Genomic DNA, 22838 nt, shown 5'->3' with positions numbered 1-22838 from the left:
TTGTTTTATTTGTTTGGTTTTTTGTTAATAAAACAATAATTATTTTTAATTATTTTTGTTAATTATGTTTAAATTCTACCATACCTCCTAAAAATCTATATGGTAGTGTTCTGTAGGTTTCACATTTCCTAACCTCATTTAACTCTCAGATTAGTTCTATTAAGGATTCAATGTAAGATCATAGGACACTTTCTAACCTATGTATTGTAATTGATTGATCTGAGTAGAAGATTAAAGGCATCCTGTTTCTAAATTACCCTAGTAATCGTGTTCATGCATTATACATTAGTGCAGTGGAGACAAGTACATCAATCAATATTCATCCAATAATAGAATCAAACCAAAGGATGGTAATCATATCTGCTTTGCCTGTTGGAAAATTCCTTCCCCCACTCAAAGGGGAATCATTCGTAGATTTCTAAATTGTAAAACATTTGTAAGTTACTTACTTCCTTGTCTTGAACATGTGAAAAGTCAAGTGAACTATACAAATAACTTTAGTTTTAATCATGTGAGTTTCATAAGGCTATTCGCTAAAATAAGTTTTCTTCTGGATAGAAATTCAAAAGAAATTCTTCATTTTCACTTCCTTCCAAATAGATCTCAACAGATGATCAATGCTTGTCCAAATCTCCAGAGAGCCTGTAGTAATTATTGTCACATTGAAAACAGATGATTACTTATAGGTTGGGAGAAAGGAAAAAAGTTTTGGAAAGAAAAATTAAATTCTATGTAACTTTTTGCAAGCTCAGTATCTTCATCTGTTAAAAAACATGGAGAGATGTACTTGATAATCTGTGAGACTCCTTCCAAAGGTTCCTTCTAGGTTTAATATGTTATACATCTAAGGAAAGGCTGTTTTAAAAAGCCTGCTTCTTTGAGAAAGCAAATAACTTGAATATACTAAGTATATAAAACAGAGAAATTTAGTTCACAAGTACATATAATAAATGTCCTTGAAAATGATGACTGCCTTTTTTTAATGATTCTTTATCAATAGGCCCAATATAAATTATGATACACACACACAGAGTTTTGCCTTTCATCAGACTTTTTTGTGTTTATTTCTTAAGTTGTTCTTATTAGTCTCGAATTTATGAAGCACTAGACCTTTTGGCTTCCTTTTTGAAATAAATATTTTTATTAAAAATTAGGTGAAATGATCTACATAGTTCTGTTATATAATACATGCTCTTAAACATTTTCATAAATATTTATTAAAACAGTTAGAATTTCCCAGCATGTAAGCTACTTTTAGATTGATGTTATCTTTGGAAAATGCTTCAACTCTTTCAAAAACTTTATTTTAATTTTTAAAATTTTTGACTTTATATCACCCTCATTTCCAAATCTTCCCCAACTAGTATATTCTCCCTCACAATAAAAATTTTTAAAGAAAAGGGGCAAAAAAACTATATTAACTAACACCCTTAGGATATTATTAAAATTTAGCATTTACATAATTTATAGTTTATGCCTATGTATAAATATATTTTATACTTTTTTGTCACAAAGACAAAGAACTGGGGCCAGAATTGAATAGGAGGGAAGGAGGTTAAATTACCTTTGGGAAATTGTCCAGTGTTTTTAATGATGCTAAGCATCTTTCTGAGGTCAAGATCCATCTTCTTTTAAACACAATATTCTTTCAGTGAAGTGGTATAGCTTTAAGACATGAAATACCAAAGTCTTTGAAGAATTAAAGCTGAAAGTCACTCAAAAGGCCATGCAGAATCTGCAACACATTGCTAACAGTGAACTGAACAAGAATAAAAGATATTAGCAGAGAGATGTAGGAATGGAAAAATGGGGAAAAAAAGATCACGGGGCAAGAATAAGAGATGATTGAGCTGCATTGGTATCCATCCAATGTTGATAGGAATGCTTATGGCATATTGTATAGACTTCCTATGGAGAATTTATGGGAGAATATGGACATGGGTCTCTAAGGAGGAGAGGGCATGGATGAGTTGTGGTCTACAGCATTGAAAGGGATATCCATTCTGATGATATCATGAATCCATTGAAATATAAAAACACCATGCACAAAATAATAAATTACTATGTGGTATTTTCTTCAATTGACAGGGTATAGTTTGATATAAGGTTAATTGGAGAACTATGTAATATGTTTTAATAAGACAGTCTTTCCAGTGTTCTTATTATTTTCTCTATAGTGAGTAATTTTAAAATTTAGTTGCAACTTATCACTTCATTAAATACAGTGGTATCCTAGTAACCTGGCAGATTCAATATAGCTTCCAAAGAAAACTAATTTACCATCATGGAGTGGGTTAGGCACTGGGAAAATATGGCTCACTAAAAGTCAGTCATGGAAAATAAGTTGATATCATAAACCCATTTTGCAAGCTTACTAAGTAACACAGCTTATTTTACAGATTAAAGTCAAAAGTATATATGTGTATATTAGTATTTAAAACAGTGTTGTTTTTTGAACAAAGAAAATACTAAGCCAATATTTGTTGAATGAATAGTATTTTCTACTACTTTGTCAAATTGAACTACTAGTGAATAATCTCTCAATTCATTATGTCCTATTCTGCCTTCGTGAATTTACTCCTACCATCTCCCTGGAATTCAATCTTCTACCAACTACCAACTCTGTTCTTTAAGATCTGTTTCCAATGCCATTTTTTATTTATCATTCAGATTAAGGTTTTTTCTTTTGGTGACACAGACAATGCCCTTATCTTGTTTTATATTTCATATCTCAACTCTCTGTCTTGTAAACCCCATAAAGATTCATTCATTTTTGTCTTCTTTAGAGACTAGCATTGCGACTTACATATAATGGGCACAGCATATATATATATTGAATTGGATTGTACTTATATATTTAAACATAACAGGATAACAAACTTAATTATTTGTGATTAACAACACAGATTAAATTATTTTATTGACATGCCTGGGAAATGTTACTACTAATAATGAGTTTTAATTTGTCCCTGAGAAAAAGATCGCTAAATATTATTAAAGGAGAAACATATCAACCAAAAATAAAGATACATTCTTATCTTATTTTTCATGGAGAAAAATATACCATGAATTTTTAATAAATTCATTATTATGATATATTTACTGTGTATGATAATTGCGAAAGTACTGTTCCAAAAGAAACAAAAGTAGGTTTTCTTAATTGAAGATTTTAAGGGAAAATAAAGATTTAAAAATATTAATTCCATTATCAGAATACCTTTATACCTATTCTTCTTGTTCTTAGTATCTTCCTACTCTCACCTATTTTGCAAATGACTATTAAAATAGCCTTGTTAATAAACTTTCCACTGTCTATAGGTTAAAATCCAAACTTGTCACTAATGTGTATGAAGCCTTCTAAAATCTGGCCATTTTGATCTGTTCAGCCCTATTTCAGCCCTATTTCCCTAGTCATTAGTATAATAGTAATGCTTTTTAAAATGTAAAAATGATTCTTAGCTTGCAGGAATTACAAAAATAGGCATTGCTAGTTTTGGTCCTACCTGTAATACTTTGCTGACCACGGCTTTAGTTCACTGGATTAAAAAAAATATATATTTGGATGTCATGGACTTCTCTAACAGTCTGGTGACACCTACAGACTTCTCAGAATAACATTTTTAATTCATAAAATACAAAGCATTCTATTATTACTTTGTGTTAATCACATATAGTTAAATTTGTTATCCTATGATGTTTAAACATATAAGTGCAGCAAAAATTTAATGCATATTGGCTATGCCTATTATATGTAACCACAGTACTAGCCACTAGAGGAGATAAATTAATTATTAATTATATTTAAATATAGTTATCAAAACATTTTTAAATAAGTTCATGAACACTAAATAAAAATTATTTTAAGATATTACACTAATACAACTAGGTGAATCTTGCTGCAGTGCTAGTGTTTCATGTTCATGCCCATCTCTGAGACTTTATTATTGCTATTTTGCCTACTTGGAATGTTCCCTCACCTTATATTCACTGATTTAAATTCTAACTACATTTTAAGATTCACTCCAAGACCCATCTCTTGTATGATATCTTCCTTGATAATTTTGGTTCTTCCTGCCCACTTTGCTTTTCAACAATATTTATTGCTTATTATGGCCATCTGCACAGTGTGCTGTAATATAAAAGTTTCTCATCAGGAAATTAGAAAACATGGATTTTAGTGGCAACTTACCCACTTTCTAGCCTTTTAGCTAAGAAGGGCAAATTTACAACCTCTCTGAATTTGACTGGACTTTATATCCTGTACTTTTCAATTTTGAAAGTCAAAAATTTCACGACATGTTTCTAGAAGGTTGGTAGAAAAATATCAATTGCAAATTCAAAACTTTATTATATTGAGTTCCTGATAGGTGAAGAGAATCATGAAGGACATTGGCAGAAGTATAAAGTTTAGATAAGACATAACTTCTGGGTTCATGAAATTTGATTTATTAGGGGAACATGATGCATAAAGACATATAATCATAAATACAATGAATGATGCATATGTTCACAAAAAATAATATATTTGGAACTTGAAGGGATCTTGGACTCAAACATTCATTTTACAGATGAAGAAACTAATGATTAGTATGATTTTGTTTTACAAAAGAACATAGAGGTAATGGTAAGTTGCAGAGGTGGGGTTCCAACCTCTGAAATACTTTGAATCCAAATTCATTTCCTTTTTCAGCATATCATATTGCTTTTCATGCTATGCTATATGAAATCCTGAGTGGGAAGAGTTATAATTAATTGTTTAGATAAGGAATGGGCTGGACTAAAAATCAAGAGATAAAACTGAGTTGAGCTTTAAGTGATTGATAGAAATTATCAAGAAGGATAGATGTTGGAGATGTGAAGAAGGATAGGTGTTGGAATCTTTACAAACTGTTAAGCCATTAGAGTTGATAGAGACAATAATTATCTAATTTAGCATGGTTCAATATGATTGATTTGATCTTAGAAGGAGATATTTTGGGCCAGAACTTGAAACAAGGTACTAAGTACAGCTCTTAGAAACGATTCTTGTGTTCACACCTTTAGAGAGCTCATAGAAGCAAGAAATATTTAAGTACTCATTGGCGTTCACATGGTTAAGTATGAGATATTTACACCTCCCTTAAGCCCTGCCTCCAGAAGGAGGAGTTAACCTTTGGGAGATCATATATATAGAGGAAGCTCTTAGAGCTAAAAAGAATTACTCCAGAACATTGACTGGGGTCAGAGAGGAGCACTCTGGGAGGAAGCCCACAAGCCCTCTCTTCGAGGCAAGAGAGATTCGTTGCATCTTCCACCTAGGTGCTGGCTGGAGGCTGAAGAAAGCAGAGGCAGAAGCCAAGGACAAAGCTGCAAGAGCTCTTAGAACCAAGCGGAGAAATAGGCCTCTGAGCTAACTGGGCTATATTGAAGGACACAATAAAAGATCTGAACTTTTACCAGCTGGTTGCAATTTTGGGTGATTATTTACTTTCAACTGAAACTAAAGCCGTCTTCAGAAAACCTCCCTGAGAAACCTGCTTTCTCCCAGAGAAAACCATCTTATTATTATTAGTTTAAAGAACAAAAACACCAACAGATAGGAATTGTGTATGGTGTATGGTGTATGGTGTACGGTGCATGGTGTATGGTGGAGAGTGGTCTGACCACTGCTTTAGGTTAATATGTGTGTGTGTTTTTTTAAACTTTTTGGCATCACAGACCCTTCTGAAAGTCTAGTATAAAATAAACATAAAATAGCATAAAATAGCATAAAATAAAACATTTGACATTCCAAAAGATAGCAGTTACATTGAAAACATAGTAATAAATGGACAGAAAATAATCTGGTTTTCTGAGCACAAGGTGAATGAAAGAGGATTGAAAAGTAGGGTGGTGGCAAATTGTGATGGACCTTGAATACCTGATAGTACAGATTGAACTAGTTAGCAAGCAATAAAGGCACACTGAAGTTTTTTGAGCAGAGGAAGAAAATTACCAAATCTATTTATTAGGAAGATTAGCTTGGTATTAATATTAAGAGTAAATTGAACTAGGGGAAGAAACAGAAGGATGTTTTAAGAACCTAGGCTACTGCACTATACCAAGTGTGTGGTAATGAGGACTTTATACTAGAGAGAGGGCATGGATATTTAATGACTATCCAAAATAAGCAAAGTTATATACATGAGTTATTCACATTGAATGACTCTATCATAAAAAAAAAAAAAATCCAGAGACAACATATGCTTTCTCTGCACCCTTCATAATATCCTTTTTTTCCCCTTTTCTTTTTTCAGTACTGATTTTTGCAGGAAACCAATACATTGTACAAAGCAGGAAAGAAAAGGAAGAGATATAACAATATTGGCTCTTGTTTGTAATTGAGGAAAAGAATGGGGAGTTATGGAGAGGCAAATACCTTGCATCAGATTCTAAAGCCTGTTCCTTTTTTTTAATGACTGTAAACAGCACTCTTAAGTTCTAGGCCCCTGCATAATTGCAAGCCCCCTCCACCTGTGAAATTCCTAAATTTGATAATGAATTTAAATGTTGTTGGTTTCCACACAGCATATCTAAGCCATGCTTTTTGAGAATGATTTGCATAAGTTTGGTACTTTTGTTCCTTTAAGAGACATCATAGACCATTCCTACATACTCCTAATGGAGCTGTGTTTGATCTTTCAAGAGAATGATTCCAACTTCTCTTTGTATAAATTCTGTACTTGAATACTAGTCTTTTAATGGATATAAGGACATCCCATCACTGAATTATGCTAACATTTAATTTCAGACCGGCTATATTTTATTTTTTCTTTTGCTGTAGACTGTTAATATATTTTATAGAGAAAATCTAAATAAAGTAACTGTGACTTCTGCATTCCATTGAATTAGTCATTGTTATTATTTGGCTTCAATACAATTGAGATTTGCAAGTCTTTTCCACCAATAGTTTTCCTTACTGTATTTTTTCAAGATTTAATTTCCCTGTAGTTTTTAAAATCAGAATTATAATTACTTAGCGTAATGTTATATAATATAAAACTATACTGGTTCATTTTCTCTTGCAGATCATTTATCACTGTCATTTCTTATAGTGCTGTCAACCAGAATCAAAGAAAAAAAATCAGGTCAGGAATTTCTCATTCAATACTCTTCACTTTTGTTTTATGATATTTTGTCATGCACCATTATAGACCAAAATGGGGTTTCATCTACCTTATCCAGTCAGTCACTACATTAGGAAACATTCTAAAAATAGATCTTTGAAACACAAAGGCATCATCCAGATGGGAATTCTCTAAAGAACTGTTTATATAGTCCACAAGAGAAAGAACATTAACCATGAATTTTCAAGTGCTTGGAACTTGGCAAGCTGAGAAAGTAGTTTTAATGCTCATTTATGATTCAAGTAAAATAAAATTAAGTACCATTATCTGTAAGGAGAGAAATAATATACTATAATGGATAGAAATCCAGCTGAACAGTCAATAACTTCTGGGTTCAATATTTCCTCTGATATGTTCAGTATAATCGAGGGCAAATAACCTAGCCTCTTAGAATCTTCAAGTAACTTCCTGACACGAGGGGCCAGCTAGGTGGTGCAGTGGATAGAGCACCAGTCCTGAAATCAGGAGGACCTGAGGTCAAATTTGATCTTAGACAATTAACACTTCCTAGCTCTGTGACCCTGGGCAAGTCATTTAACCTCAACTGCCTCAGAGGAAACATACACACACACACACACACACACACACACACACACACACTATAAAGTATAGACAAAATGCTTTAGTGGAGAGCTTACCCACTGTGATTTTCTGTATATTGATAAGATAATGGATCCAGACTTCCATCAAAAAATAACAAAACAAAACAAAAAAAACCAAAAGCAAAATAGTGTACTAGAGGCTGGAGATATGAAGATAAAACAAATAATCACATCCTCACCCTTCATAAATTTATAATCTTGGAGTAGGAGAAGGAGTATAGACTAGTCTGGTATTCTGGGTTGAGCCAGTTCTCTGCTAGTTTAGATTCAACATTTAGCAAAACAAGTCAACAAAATGCAATTTGGCGATAAAGTAAATATCTGGAGTCAGGAAAACCTGACAGACCTTTATTATCTTTGTCTCAGTTTCCTCATCTGTAAAAGGGGGATAATAATAACACTTGCTAATTGTGAGTGATTGTGTTGGATTGATGAAGCTATAATGACAAAATAAATGTAAATCAATGAGTTAGCCTTATAATGGCATAAAAACTAGCTTTTATCATCATCTCTGTCATTATTCTTTACTTTATTATAGCAGAAGAATATTCAATAAGTGTGAAGATCGCTTATTTTAAAATCAGCCAGAGTCAGGAATTCAGGTTAGGGGAAAATCGTCAGTCTTTATTCTCAGTGAAGAAGGATCGGAGGTGGAAGAGAATCGGCGATAGCAATGTGTGCAGCTGAGTCAAGAAGCTAGCTAGACCAGCAGCCACATGACCAGCAGCTAGGAGTGTTGAACCCAGGCCCAATCTCTCCCAGCTTCTCTTCCTGTCTCTCTCTGCCTCCACCCACCAAAATCATCATTTCCTATACAACACATCAGGACTTGCACGGAGAGTGGGCAGGGACCATTCTTTATCCAATCATATATATTAATAGAGTATAGCCCAATTACTATTTAGCCTCAAGTACTTGGGACCTCAGTGCATCAACTCAAACCTCAGACCATTACAAATAAGAATATGCATTGAGGAAGTATTTTAATTTAATTTTGTTGAATGAAATAAAATGAGTTTGGGACTGTTCCCCTATGAAAAAGTGAACATCATTGGAATGGGTAGTAAGAATTAATATTTAATATTTGCCTAGTGTTTATATTTTGTAAATGTATAGATAATTCCCAAAACCTTAGTACAATTTTAAATTATAATTGATTTAAACCTTTTAAGCTTTAATAAATTTAAACTGTACTAGGGCTTTAAAAACATTTTATATATTTTATCTCCTTTAAGACTTGCTATAGCCCTATGAGTTGGGTATTAAGGTAATATTGTCATTCCAAGTTATTTATATCTTACAGTAAATCAGTTTATTGAAGTTTTTGACTAGCTAGACTAGTAAATTCATCATTTATGGGTTTTTTAAATAGATCCAGCAAGAGAAAACAGTACTTGAAAAAGGAAATAGAAAAGTGCTAGAGAGATATGTTGAATATTTAGAATAATAACATAAAAAATTAAAATGGGAAGACTCTTCTGCTTTCTCATTTAATAATTCAGGCATCACAGAATCTCAGAATTATACAGGAAGCCTGTGATCATCTAATTCAACCCATAACTGATCAATATTTTTCTCTCTATAACTGCTCTATAACTCTATAACTCAACAAGTAGTCAACCATACTTTTTTCCAGTGACTTCCAGCAAAAGAAAACTTATTACCACTGGAGGTGGCCAACTGAATTTTTAGATACCTGTAATTTGTAGAAAGGTTTTCCCAGTATCACTATGAAATTTTCTTTTTTATAACATCTATACATTTTTCCTATTTTTTGTTTTTATATTCCCTTGCTTTCTGGGGCCAAGAGGAGAAAGTCTGGTCCCTCCCTTTTCATAAATACCCATTAAATAATTGAAAATAATCAGCTTATATCCTCTGAAATTTCTCTTATTCAGAGTATTTGATTCTATTTCTTTTGCTCAAGTCACATGATCTCTAGTGCCATGATCATTTTTTTTTTTTTTTTTACTTTCCTCTAATAAAGAAAGATAAATTGTCCAAGTTTACATAAAACAGAACTAGGATTTGAATCCATGTTCTCTAATTCCAGAGTCAGTGTTTTTCCCTCTCTACCATAGCACCTCATCTTTCTGCTGAGTATTTCCACTGGAATATCCCACCATTACTTCAGATTTGTATTTTAAACCCAACCTATCATGTTATTTCTCTTTCTTATTTCAACTAGACCACAATAGTGTCTGCGTCTATGATATCTCAATTATTTCCTTTCTCCACTTACTGACACTATTGCCATTTTAGTTCACATTCTAACTTGTTTCTTAGAACATTATAATAGCCTCTAGAATGGTTTCTTTGCTTCTAGTTTCTTTCCTTTTCAATCCATTCTTCACATATCATTTACAATAATTTTCCTAAAGTATAGATCACTTTTACTATTCAGAAACATTTAATAGCTCATATTTCTGGGATTAAAAACAAATACCTTAGCTTTGTATTTGTAGATAGTCACTATATTTCCATTTATATTTCACAATATTCACACATTATATTTTAGTCAAACTGAATTAGTATAGGGTTCCCAAACTCAACATATTATATGTGCATATTCACAGTCTATTGCCTATGCCCAGAGTTTGCTTTTTTTCATTGTCATCTGTCTGAATTATTTTCCTACATTGAAGCTCAGGTTCCTTCTTAAATTTTCTTATAGTATTTCCTCTGGATTATTTCTTTACCTCATTATATCCCACACACTATGTATGTATCTGCATATAAGTGGTATCTTCCTGAAGTATGTTGTATGGAGGCAGATACTCTGCGATAGAACCAGTACTTTCTAAGGCTCTATCATGTAGTCTGGGATAGATTTTCCTAGGACCCTACAGAATACCCATAAGCTAATATTTCCTTAAAATGTACTGAAACCATCCTTGAGGTAGTTAAGTTGTCCAAGGCATTAAGGCATGAAACTTTAATATAGTTTCCTGGCAGACTAAATATAAAGGTCAGTTATTGAAGAATCAGTAGCAATTTCTTTAGGCTTTTGGCTAATCAAGAGATAGAACTCTAAATCACTATTGATTAGAGAAATGCAAATTAAGACAACTGTGAAGTACTACTTTACATCTCTCAGATTGTCTAAAATGACAGGAAAAGATAATAATAAATGTAGGAGGGGATGTGAAAAACTATGACATTAATGCATTGTTAGTGGAGTTGTGAAATGATCCAACCATTCTGGAGAGCAATTTGGAACCATGTCCAATGAATCCAAGAGTATCTCTATTGGGCCTGCATCCCAAAGAGATCATAAAAGAAGGAAAAGAACCTATGTGTGCAAAAATGCTTCTAGCAACTTGTAAGGAATCCTAGTGAGTAAGGAATCTTAAGTAAGCATCAGCCATGTCTTTTGTGTAACTTTTGCTGTGAACATGACAACATGTTTATAATTATTTAATAGAATTCCAGGAAAAGCATAAAGCTAGGCCTTCCTTTCTTGGCATTAATCAATGAGTATCCTTTCTTGCAGGCCTGTGTTTACCCTGGAAACCTGTCCAGTACAGTCTTCCTAATGGAATGAACAAATATTCTCCTTGTTGGGCCCCTTATAATGAAGTATCTTATACCTGAAAGGTCACTATGTCTTAAGAGTCATGTATCATATGAGAATACTGGGTGTAGCTTTCTGTGTTCTCTACAAAAACAACTTAGTGGAAAGGGACTTTGAGGATTTGGGCTAAGAAATCTGGTACAAACTTGCCTAACAATGGCTGCCACCTGAGACTGAATAGCTCTGACTATTCTTCCAACTAAGGAATTCAGATGTTAGTGCTGCCTCGGAGTGTTTGTTTTGTTTGTTTTTATTATAGTGGCTACCATTTTTGTTAATTGTGTATTACTATTGATTGTGCTATGAATTTCCTATTTTCTTATGTTTTATTTGAATCAGTGTTCTGAGCAGTAATAAACTTGTACCCACTGTTTTTAAGACCATGCCTTTGAATGTAAATTCCAAACCTAGATTAATCTTACACAGCTTTATTTATCATTTCTTTTTTTTGTAGTGGCAAGGAACTGGACATTGAGTGGATGCCTATCAGTTGGGAATGGTTGAATAAGTTATGGTATATGAATGTAATGGAATATTATTGTTCTATAAAAATGATAAACATGGTGATTTCAGAAAAGCCTGAAAAGACTTATATGAAATGAGACTGAGAGAAGTACGTAAAACCAAGAGAGCATTGTATGCAGTAACAAAATTATATACTGATCAATGCGATAGATTTGACTCTTTTCCACAATGCAGTGATTCAAGGCAATTCCAATAAACTTGTAATGGAAAGTGGCATCCATATCCAGAGAGAGAACTTTGGGAGATTCAATATGGAACAAAAGTATTTTTACCTTTTTTTGCTTTTATTTTTTTCTCATGTTTTCCCCTTTTGATCTGATTTTTCTTGCACTGCATGATGAATATAGAAATATATTTTTAAAAATTGCATATATTTAACCTGTATCAGATTGCTTGCTGTCTTGGGGAAGAAGGAGGTAAGGGAGGGAGGGAGGGAGAAAAAGTTAGAACACAAAGTTTTATAAAAAATGGATGTTGAATAATATGTATTTGGAAAAAAATATTTTATATATATTTCTAAAAAATAAAATACTATTTAAAAGACAAAGGTAGAGATGTTCTGCCTATCTAAATAAATGCTGCAGTCTTCCTGAATATTCTTTCCAAATTATTGCTAAGTAAATCTTTTTGCTAACTTAGATGGTGTATGAATATCTAATTTTATTCCATTCTTCAATCTAAACAACAGGCCTAGCATACAGTAGACTATATTTTTTATTATCTTTGGGTTTCCATCATTAATACAATATTTTGCTTTTGATAGACTCTTGCTAAAAGTCATTTGAATTAAATTTCCAAAGACAAAATGGGAAAAAAATCATTCTTTATGTTCCTAAATCCAAACTCTCTTCAAAATTTATAGTGCCACCTATAATACTTCCTAGGGTTAATTCTGGTATATTGGTTGTATTCATGCATAATACTGAGCAAAACTGGAAAGGTCATCTTCAGCATCAAAAATTTTGTGATTCTTTGCTATTTCTCTCATATTCAGTGTTCTCTTTAAGGTTACAGTTTTCTCATGCTGCTATTATAGCTTTCCATTTATTCAGAAAGAAAAATAATTTAGGAAATGCTTTCAAGTTTATGACCTGCCGAATTCATATATTACCCTTTTAGGAATATAATGAGTGACTGGCATTTATAATTATATTCATTTGGCTTGAATGAAGTAACTTCCCCATGTATAAACATGAGAACATTCTGTGAGAGTTTTGAAGACATGTAAGGGAGTCTCTTGTAGAGAATGTGATATGCATAGTAGCTGTATGTTTCCATAACTGGTTTCAATCAGCTAGCCACTTGGTATGGTATACTTCTTGATTATCGATGGAGTCATTCAAAAAGTCTTAGTTGGCTTCTAGTACTCCTTTTGCCTTAGTCTTCTTCATTGTAGGATGACATCAAGTTAGAGATCATGCTGAAGGGGAAAAAGTCAGGTTATCTTCTCTATTTATAGGCCATATTCTCTCTCTCTCTCTCTTTTTTGAATTGAACTTTTTATTTTTAATAATTATAACTTTTTATTGACAGAACCCATGCCTGGGTAATTTTTTACAACATTATCCCTTGCACTCACTTCTGTTCTGACTTTTCCCCTCCCTCCCTCTACCCCCTCCCCCAGATAGCAAGCAGTCCTATACATGTTAAATAGGATACAGTATATCCTAGATGCAATATATGTGTGCAGAACTGAACAGTTCTCTTGTTGCATAGGAAGAATTGGATTCAGAAGATAAAAATAACCCAGGAAGAAAAACAAAAATGCAAACAGTTTACATTCATTTCCCAGTGTTCTTTCTTTGAGTGTAGCTGCTTCTGTTCATCATTGATCAATTGGAACTGAATTAGATGTTCTCTTTGTTGAAGAAATCCACTTCCATCAGAATACATCCTCATACAGTGTCATTGTTGAAGTATATAATGATCTCCTGGTTCTGATCATTTCACTTAGCATCAGTTCATGCAAGTCTCTCTAAGCTTCTCTGTATTTATCCTGCTGGTCATTTCTTACAGAACAATAATATTCTATAACATTAATATACCACAATTTACCCAACTATTCTCCAATTGATGGGCATCCACTCATTTTTCACTTTCTAGCCACTACAAATAGGGCTGCCACAAACATTTTGGCAATATAGGTCTTTTTCCCTTCTTTAGTATCTCTTTGGGGTATAAGCCCAGTAGTAGCACTGTGTCCCAGTTTTCCTGCATCCCCTCCAATATTCATCATTATCTTTTCCTGTCATCTTAGCCAATCTGACAGGTGTGTAGTGGTATCTCAGAGTTGTCTTAATTTGCATTTCTCTGATTAATAGTGATTTGGAACTCTCTTTCATATGAGTGGAAATAGTTTCAATTTCATCATCTGAAAATTATCTGTTCATATCCTTGACCATTTATCAACTGGAGAATGGCTTGATTTCTTATAAATTAGAGTCAATTCTCTAGTATTTTGGAAATGAGGCCTTTATCAGAACCTTTAACTGTGAAAATGTTTTCCCATTTTGTTGCTTCTCTTCTAATACTGTTTGCATTAGTTTTGTTTGTACAAAGGCTTTTTAATTTGATATCATCAAAATTTTCTATTTTGTGGTCAAGTATGATCTCTACTTCATCTTTGGTCACAAATTTCTTCCTCATTCACAAGTCTGAGAGATAAACTATCCTATGTTCCTCTAATTCATTTATAATCCTGTTCTTTATGCCTAAATCATGGACCTATTTTGATCTTATCCTGGTATATGGTGTTAAATGTGGGTCCATGCCTAATTTCTGCCATACTAATTTCCAGTTATCCCAGCAGATTTTTTTCAAATAATGCAATCTTATCCCCAAAGTTAGGATCTTTGGGTTTGTCCAACACTAGATTGCTATAGTTCACTATTTTGTCTTGTGAACCTAACCTATTCCACTGATCAACTAATCTATTTCTTAGCCAATACCAAATGGTTTTGGTGACTGCTGCTTAATAATATAGTTTTAGATCAGGTACAACTAGGCCACCTTCATTTGATTTTTTTTTCATTAATTCCCTTGAGATTCTCGACCTTTTGTTCTTCCATATGAATTTTGTTGTTATTTTTTCTATATCATTAAAATATTTTTTTTGGATGTCTGATTGGTATAGCACTAAATAAATAGATTAGTTTAGGGAGTATTGTCATCTTTATAATATTCTCTCAGCCTATCCAAGAGCACTTAATATTTTTCCAATTATTTAAATCTGACTTTATTTGTATGGAAAGTGTTTTGTAATTTTGCTCATATAATTCCTGACTTTTCTTTGGTAGATAGATTCCCAAATATTGTATGCTATTGACAGTTATTTTGAATTGAATTTGTCTTTGTATCTCTTGCTGTTAAATTTTGTTGGTGATATATAAAAATGCTGAGGATTTAAGGGGATTTATTTTGTATCCTGCAACTTTGCTAAATTTATGAATTATTTCTAATAGCTTTTTAGTAGAATCTCTGGGCTTCTCTAAGTATACCATCATATCATCTGCAAAGAGTGATAGTTTGGTTTCCTTATTACCCTCTCTAATTCCTTTAATCTCTATTTCAATACAATATTGAATAATAATGGTGATAGTGGGCAACCTTGCTTCACTCCAGATTTTACTGGGAAAGTTTTCCCCCATTGCGTATGATGCTTACTGATGGTTTTAAATAGATGTTCCTGACTATTTTAAGGAAAAGTCCATTTATTCCTATCCTCTCAAATGTTTTTATGAGGAATGGATGTTGGATTTTCTCAAATGCTTTTTCTGCATCTATTGAGATGATCATATGGTTTTTGTTAATTTGGTTATTGATATAGTCAATTATGCTGATAATTTTCCTAACATTGAACCAGCCCTGCATTTCTGGTATAAATCCTACTTGGTCATAGTGTATTATCCTGGGGATGATTTTCTGTAATCTTTTTGATAATATTTTATTTAAGATTTTAGCATCAATATTCATTAGGGAGGTTGGTCTATAATTTTCTTTCTCTTTTTTCAACCTACCTGGTTTAGGTATCAGTACCATATCTGTGTCATAAAAGTAATTTGGTAGGATTCCTTCCATCCCTATTTTTTCAAATAGCTTATATAGCATTGGGGTTAATTGTTCTTTAAATGTTTGGTAGAATTCACATGTAAATCCATCTGGTCCTGGGGATTTTTTCTTAGGGAGTTGGTTAATAACTTGTTCTATTTCTTTTTCTAAAATGGGACTGTTTAGTCTATTTACTTCTTCCTCTGTTAATCTGGGCAAGCTATATTTTTGAAGGCATTCTTCCATTTCATTTAAGTTGTCAAATTTATTGGCATAAAGTTGGGCAAAGTAATTCATAATTATTGCTCTAATTTCCTCTTTGTTAGTGGTGAGTTCTCCCATTTCATTTTTAAGACTAATAATTTGATTTTCCTCTTTCCTTTTTAAAATCAGATTTACTAAGGGTTTGTCTATTTTGTTGGTTTTTTCATAGAACCAACTATTAGTTTTATTAATTAATTCAGTAGTTTTTTTACTTTCAATTTTATTGATCTCTCCTTTTATTTTTAGAATTTCAAGTTTAGTGTTTGACTGGGGGTTTTTAATTTGTTCCTTTTCTAGCATTTTTAGTTGCAAGACCAATTTGTTGACCTTCTCTTTCTCTATTTTATGCAAGTAAGCCTCTAGTGATATGAAATTTCCCCTTATTACCACTTTGGCTGCATCCCACACATTTTGGTATGACATCTCATTATTGTCATTTTCTTGGATGAAATTATTAATTATATCTATGATTTGTTGTTTCACCCAGTCATTCTTTAGTATGAGATTATTTAGTTTCCAATTATTTTTGGTCTATTTTTCCCTGGCTTTTTGTTGAATGTTATTTTCATTGCATTGTGGTCTGAAAAGGATGCATTTACTATTTCTGCCTTACTGCATTTGAGTTTGAGGTTTTTATGTCTTAATATATTGTCAGTTTTTGTATAGGTTCCATGAACTGCTGAGAGGAAAGTATACTCCTTTCTGTCTCCATTTAGTTTTCTCCAGAGATCTATCATATCTAACTTTTCTAGTATTCTGTTTACCTCTTTGACTTTTTTCTTATTTACTTTGTGGTTTAATTTATCTAATTCTGAGAGTGCAAGGTTGAGATCTCCCACTATTATAATTTATTGTCTATTTCTTCTGGCAGCTCTCTTAATTTCTCTTTTAAGAATTTAGATACTACACCATTTGCTACATATATGTTTAATATTGATATTGCTTCATTATGTATCCTACCCTTTAGCAAGATATAGTGCCCTTCCTTATCTCTTTTAATTAGATGAATTTTTGCTTTTGCTTGATCTGAGATCAGGATGGCTATTCCTGCTTTTTTGACTTCACCTGAAGCATAGTAGATTCTGCTCCAGTCTTTTACCTTTAATCTGTATGTATTTTCCTGCTTCAGGTTGTTTCCTGTAAACAACATATTGTAGGATTCTGGCTTTTAATCCATTCTGCTAACAACTTCCTCTTTATGGGAGAGTTTACCTCATTCACATTTATGGTTAAAATGACCAATTCTGTATTATTTCCCATCTTGTTAACCCCTGTTTATGCTTTTCTCCCTTCCTTCCCCCTTCCCCTCCTCCCCAGCATTAAACTTATGAGCACCACTTGCTTCTCACAGCCCTCCCTTTTTTAGTATCCCTTCTCCTACCTTAGAGTTCTTTCCCCTATCTTACTCCTTTTCCTCACAATTTCTGTATTCCCTTCCACTTAGCTTATTCCTTCCCTTTTCACTTTTCCCTCCCCACTTTTCAATGAGGTGTGAGAAGTTTCACCATAAATCGAATATGTCTAAAATATTTCTCTTTAAGCCAATTCTGATGGCAGTAAAATACACACTATATTCATCCCCCTCCATTCTTTATCTCAGATAAAATAGGTTTCCTTTGCCTCTTCATGAGATGTGGTACCCCCACTTTAACCTTTTTCTGGTACAATTTCCTTTCCACCTCTAGTTTCTAGAACAAGGTATACATGTATTCTTTATATATCTCTATAGCAGAAATATAGTTCCCAAGATTTCTTTTTTAGGTTCTTCTTTTTAGGTTTTTCTTGAGTTCTATATTTGTAGATCAAACTTTTTGTTAATTTCTGGTTTTTTAATCAAAAATAGGTGAAATTCACTTATTTTGTTGAATGTCCATCTCCTTCCATGGAAAAACATGCTCATTCTGGGTGGGTAAGTTATTTTTGGTTGCATACCAAGTTCCTTAACCTTTCAGAATATCACATTCCAGGCCCTTCGATCCTTTAATGTGGATACTTCTAGATCCTGGGTAATCCTTATTGTGGCTCCTCAATATTTGAATTGGTTTTTTCTAACCACTTGCAATATTTTTTCCTTCATCTGATAGTTCTGGCATTTGGCCACTATATTTCTCCGTGTTTTGATTTTAGGATTCCTTTCAGTAAGTGATCGATGAATTCTTTCAACATCTATTTTACCCTCTGTTTCTATGACTTCTGGGCAGTTCTCTTGCATAATTTCCTGGAAAATATTGTCCAGGCTCTTTTTTTCATCATATTTTTCCAGGAGTCTAATAATTCTCAGATTGTCTCTCCTAGATCTATTTTCCAGGTCTGTTGTTTTCCCAAGAAGGTATTTGACATTTTTTCCATTGTTTCATTTTTTTTTTTTTTTTGGTTTTGCTTGATTGATTCTTGGTGTCTCCTTGAGTCATTCATTTTCATTTGTTCAATTCTGATTTTCAATGAAGTATTTTCTTCACTCACTTTTAAATATCTTTTTCTAATTGTCCAATTGAGTTTTTAAGTGAGTTGTTTTGTTCTGTGGAATTTTTTTCCATTTTGCCAATTTTATTTTTTAGAGAGCTATTTTCTGTTTCCAGTTCACTAATTCTATTTTTCAAGGATTTGATTTCTTTATCCACTCTGTCTTTAAGTGTGTGCGATGACTTCCCCAGACTCTCTTGCCAAGCCTCCTTTTCTTTTTCCCATTTTTCTTCTAGCTCTCTTGTGAGAGCCTTTTTAATTTCTTCTATGAGAGTCATCTGGGTTGAGCACCAGATGATATCCTCCTTTGGGGATTCACCTGGAGACATATTGTCTCCTTGTTGGAATCTTTATAAAGTGTTAAGCCATTGGAGTTAATTTAATCTTAGAAAGAGTTATTTTTGGGCCAGAACTTGAACTAGGTACTAAGTACAACTGATGGAAACAATGCTTGTGTTCACACCTTTAGAGAGCTCATAAGTATCTAAGAACTCAATGGAGTTCACATGTTTGGGAGATTTCAGAGAGCATGCTGGGAGATATCCCACAATCCCACTCTCAGAGAAGTAGCATAAATTCAGTTCCTATGAGCCACTCGAAATAGTTCTGGGGAACTTTGGGGTTGGAGACAGAGCACTCTGGGAGATCAGAAGCCTACTCGCCTCAGTTGGAGATTGAGAAGCCATGAGTCGGAGTTGAGCTGGAGGCTGAAGAAAGCAGAGACAGAAGCCAAGGACAAAGCTACAAGATCTCTTAGAGCTCAAGCAGACAGTTAGGCCTCAACTAACCAGGCTATTTTGGAAGGAGAAATAAACGTTTGCATTTTTACAGCTGGCTGCAATAATGGAGTAATTATTCAATTGTAACTGAGACTAAGGCTGCCTCTAGAAAACCACCACATCTCCTCAGAGTTTAAAGTTTGCTCTCTATCCGTATAGAAGCTATCAATGGTTAAGGCCCATTTAATTTTTTTGCTCATTTTGTCAGAGAAGAATCAAAGAAAACAAACTAGCAAAGAAAAAAAACCCCAAATGGAATATGCTTTTTTTTTTTGTTTTTTTGGTGCTGGGTAAGGGGGTAGTATTACCGAGTTTCCTCTACAGACTGCAAGGGACTGGGGGGTAGGTGGTGTGGGTGGGTGGGCGGCAGTGAGGCACTAGCAGGACAGTGATGGCTGTGCTGAGCCTGCATTCTGAGACTCTGAGAGCATGCTGAGACACTGTGTGGGAGGGGTGGCCAGGTCCCAAGAGACTCCAGGTGTTTGGGGTTGTATTCTTCAACCCTTTTTTTTTTAGCTTCTCTGCTTGTCTACTGGCTTGCTGCCAGGGCAAAGTATCCAATACTGTAGTAAAGCTCTCCTTGCAGAGACATTTGAGATCACACACCACCCCATTCTGGTCTGCTCAGCTGTGAGCTGCCTGCTGGGCTCTCGCTGCCGCTGCCTGCCCTTAGCCTGTGCCAGATCTAAAACCGTCCTTGCCCTCCAGCAAAAACAGACCTTTCCTGGTGAATTTAAAGGATGTCTTCTCTTGGTAATTATTTGTGGGTTTTTTTTTCAGTCAAACACTAATTTCAAGGCTTGTCATGAATCAAATTCTGAGAGAAAACGTGGAGCCTAAGCAGAATGTGTGCCTCTTCTCTGCCATCTTGGCCCAGGCCATATTCTCTTAAGAAATAAACCCAGGTGAGTTTTTACTTTTACATTCTGAATGAAATAAGTAAAGATTTCTCAGAAGACTGTAGGGTAAAATAGAGCAGATCCTAGGCTTAAGTTTCGAGAAGTCACATGAGTTCTATAAAGCAGAATCTGCACTGCCACATCAGCACTGTTCATGCCAAGTAAGGAAGCATTGTTGTACATTGGTCAATAGCCCCTTCTGTATTCCTGAAGAATTCAGTCCATCCAATAAATTTAAAACTTAACAGGGTAAGGGGTGGGGGACCCACAGTTTTTTGACCATATAATCCAGTTTTGGCTTCTGTAGTGTGCCACACCGTGCTGGACTGTCCAGTTGATGTGCGGTCCCACTTCTTGCAAAAAATTAGTAAAGGCTTTCTGCTTGTACCTAGAGATGGCTCCAAAAAGTCAATTTGGTTAAGGGGGGTCTAGTACCCCATCTCACACAGTTTTATGGAGCTCATATAGGATCCTGTGACTTCCCAGAGAGATGTTTGGGGTTCTGATAAGGTGATAGGTGCCCATGAGAGTTTTCTCTAATGGTCCTTGTGATTGGACTTCCAACTCCCTTTTCTGTAAAGTATCTGCTTGAGGTAGAGGAATAGATAAAAAGAGAATGTGAAAATTCTCCAAAGAAGCCCAACTGGTCAGCCAGAAGACAGTCAGGAGACTTATGCACTCATAACTAAGAAGTAAACATGTGTCTGAGCACTGACTGTGCCCTTGGACTATTTTAGGCTGAACAGTGACCCTGGGATTGCTGAGATTTCTAAAAACTCTCCTTAATTTGCAAGCTTTCCAGTTTTCTTGAAACCAATAGAATTTGCTATTAGAGATAAAATCTTGTGGAACTGTAACTGATATTCTTTTGAGTTTTGAATTTAATTCCTGATCATTTTGCTTTTTCAACATGCAGTCTATAACCTCTGATTTGATCATCATCCAGAAGCTTTAATGCTAGAGGGACAGATTCTTTCTTCAAATAACAGCAAAGCCCATCTCCTTTCAGATTTCCTTGTTTATCTTTATAAAGTTTGATTTTATATTCTTCTGTTTGAGGATCTTTCATGATAATGCCACATTTGGACATAAGTTGAACAAATTCCTCCTTTGTAATGTCTGGAGGTAAGCCCGTAACATAAACATTTGTATTTCTGTCCTCTTCAACTTGAAACCATCCAGGTTCAGGCTTTCTTTTTTCTCCTTTCTGCTTTTTTTTCAATATCTTCTATGGATTTTTGTTCAGTAGGTTTCCCTTTAGCTTTTTCACTCACATCAGCTTTAGTATCTTTTTGCGTATGAGAAGAAGAGGGACTGTCATCAGAGAACCCATAATTGGCTTGATATGTAGCAAGGAAATCTTCAGATATCTTGGGAAACCATGCCTTCTTTTCCAAATCCCACTCGTAAGTGGTGCCATCGGCTTGGTCCACATAAGTGGAGGGGTCGCTGCCCTCTGGCATCCGGGGGCCCTCCTCAAAGAGTTTCTGGAGTCTCAGCTGTTCCTTGAACTGATCATAGTCTTCGCGCTGGCTGCCGCCGCTCATGTCTCCCCGCTGGGAAAAGGTGGACCCCAGAGCACCACAGTCGGGAGGAAAGTGAGGGGCGTGCGGGCTGTGACTAAAACTCTGTCAGGACGTCCCGAGTGCCACCGTCCAACTGGGTACCACAGGTCCCCGCCGTGAGCGAATTCTGCCGGCACCAATAGCCTTTTTTTTTTTTTTTTTTTTTTTGTAACCCAGCATTTGAAAGAAATGCCACAAGTTACTCAGAGGGATGCCTTTCTTTGTTGTAGGTGGACGTCTTCCTTGTAAGAGCTGGGAGACAATCTTAGTATCTGCTCAAGATTGTATCCTTCTGACTCAATTTCATAATTCTATTTTTTTATTTCCCACCTGATTATTCCCAAGTTTAGCTATGAGGTGGAATTGTCACTGCATGATTGGCTGTCAAATAGAGCTATGAAATTATCCTGTCATGTATGCATTCTCAAGCTGAAGCCTGAAGGATCTGTTTTGACATTATTAACTTCATGTCCCTGCACTTTCCTCTTATTGAAAATTTCTATAATCAGAGCAAGTGGTCAGTAGAAACCATGAGCCAAATACAAGTGTCTAGGGTATACACCAGTGGTTCTCAAACTTTTGATTTCAGTATCTTTATCCTATTAAAAATTATTGAGTATATGTCCAAAGCGTTTTGTTTATCTGGATTATATTATAGACATTTACCATATTGGAAATAAAAACTATTTTTGAATTTGTAGACCCTCTAAAAGGATTTCAGAGATCCCCAGGATTCTCTAGACCATACTTTGAGAACCACTGGTATACACAATGATTTTTTATCTTAAATCTTAAAGATGCTTTCTTTTATATACCATTGCATAAAGGCAAAATTTATTTTTGTATTTGAAAGGGCAAATCCTGGGGAATGTAATATGGACAGTAAGATATATGTATTTTATGCCAATACACAAATTAATGTGTGCTGTAAAACCATCCCAGAGTGGCAAATTTTATTGGCCATGGCTCCAAATT

At 34.3% G+C, this 22838-nt stretch overlaps 1 pseudogene; it reads right to left on the bottom strand.

The window, feature by feature from the left end:
• Positions 1-21190: 21190 nt before the first annotated feature.
• Positions 21191-21989, bottom strand: LOC111719755 (annotated as a pseudogene).
• Between the last annotated feature and the right edge of the window lie 849 nt (positions 21990-22838).

This window comes from Sarcophilus harrisii, chromosome 3 (assembly GCF_902635505.1).
Source record: "Sarcophilus harrisii chromosome 3, mSarHar1.11, whole genome shotgun sequence".
Taxonomy (NCBI): domain Eukaryota; kingdom Metazoa; phylum Chordata; class Mammalia; order Dasyuromorphia; family Dasyuridae; genus Sarcophilus; species Sarcophilus harrisii.
This window is presented reverse-complemented; position numbering and strand designations above follow the sequence as displayed.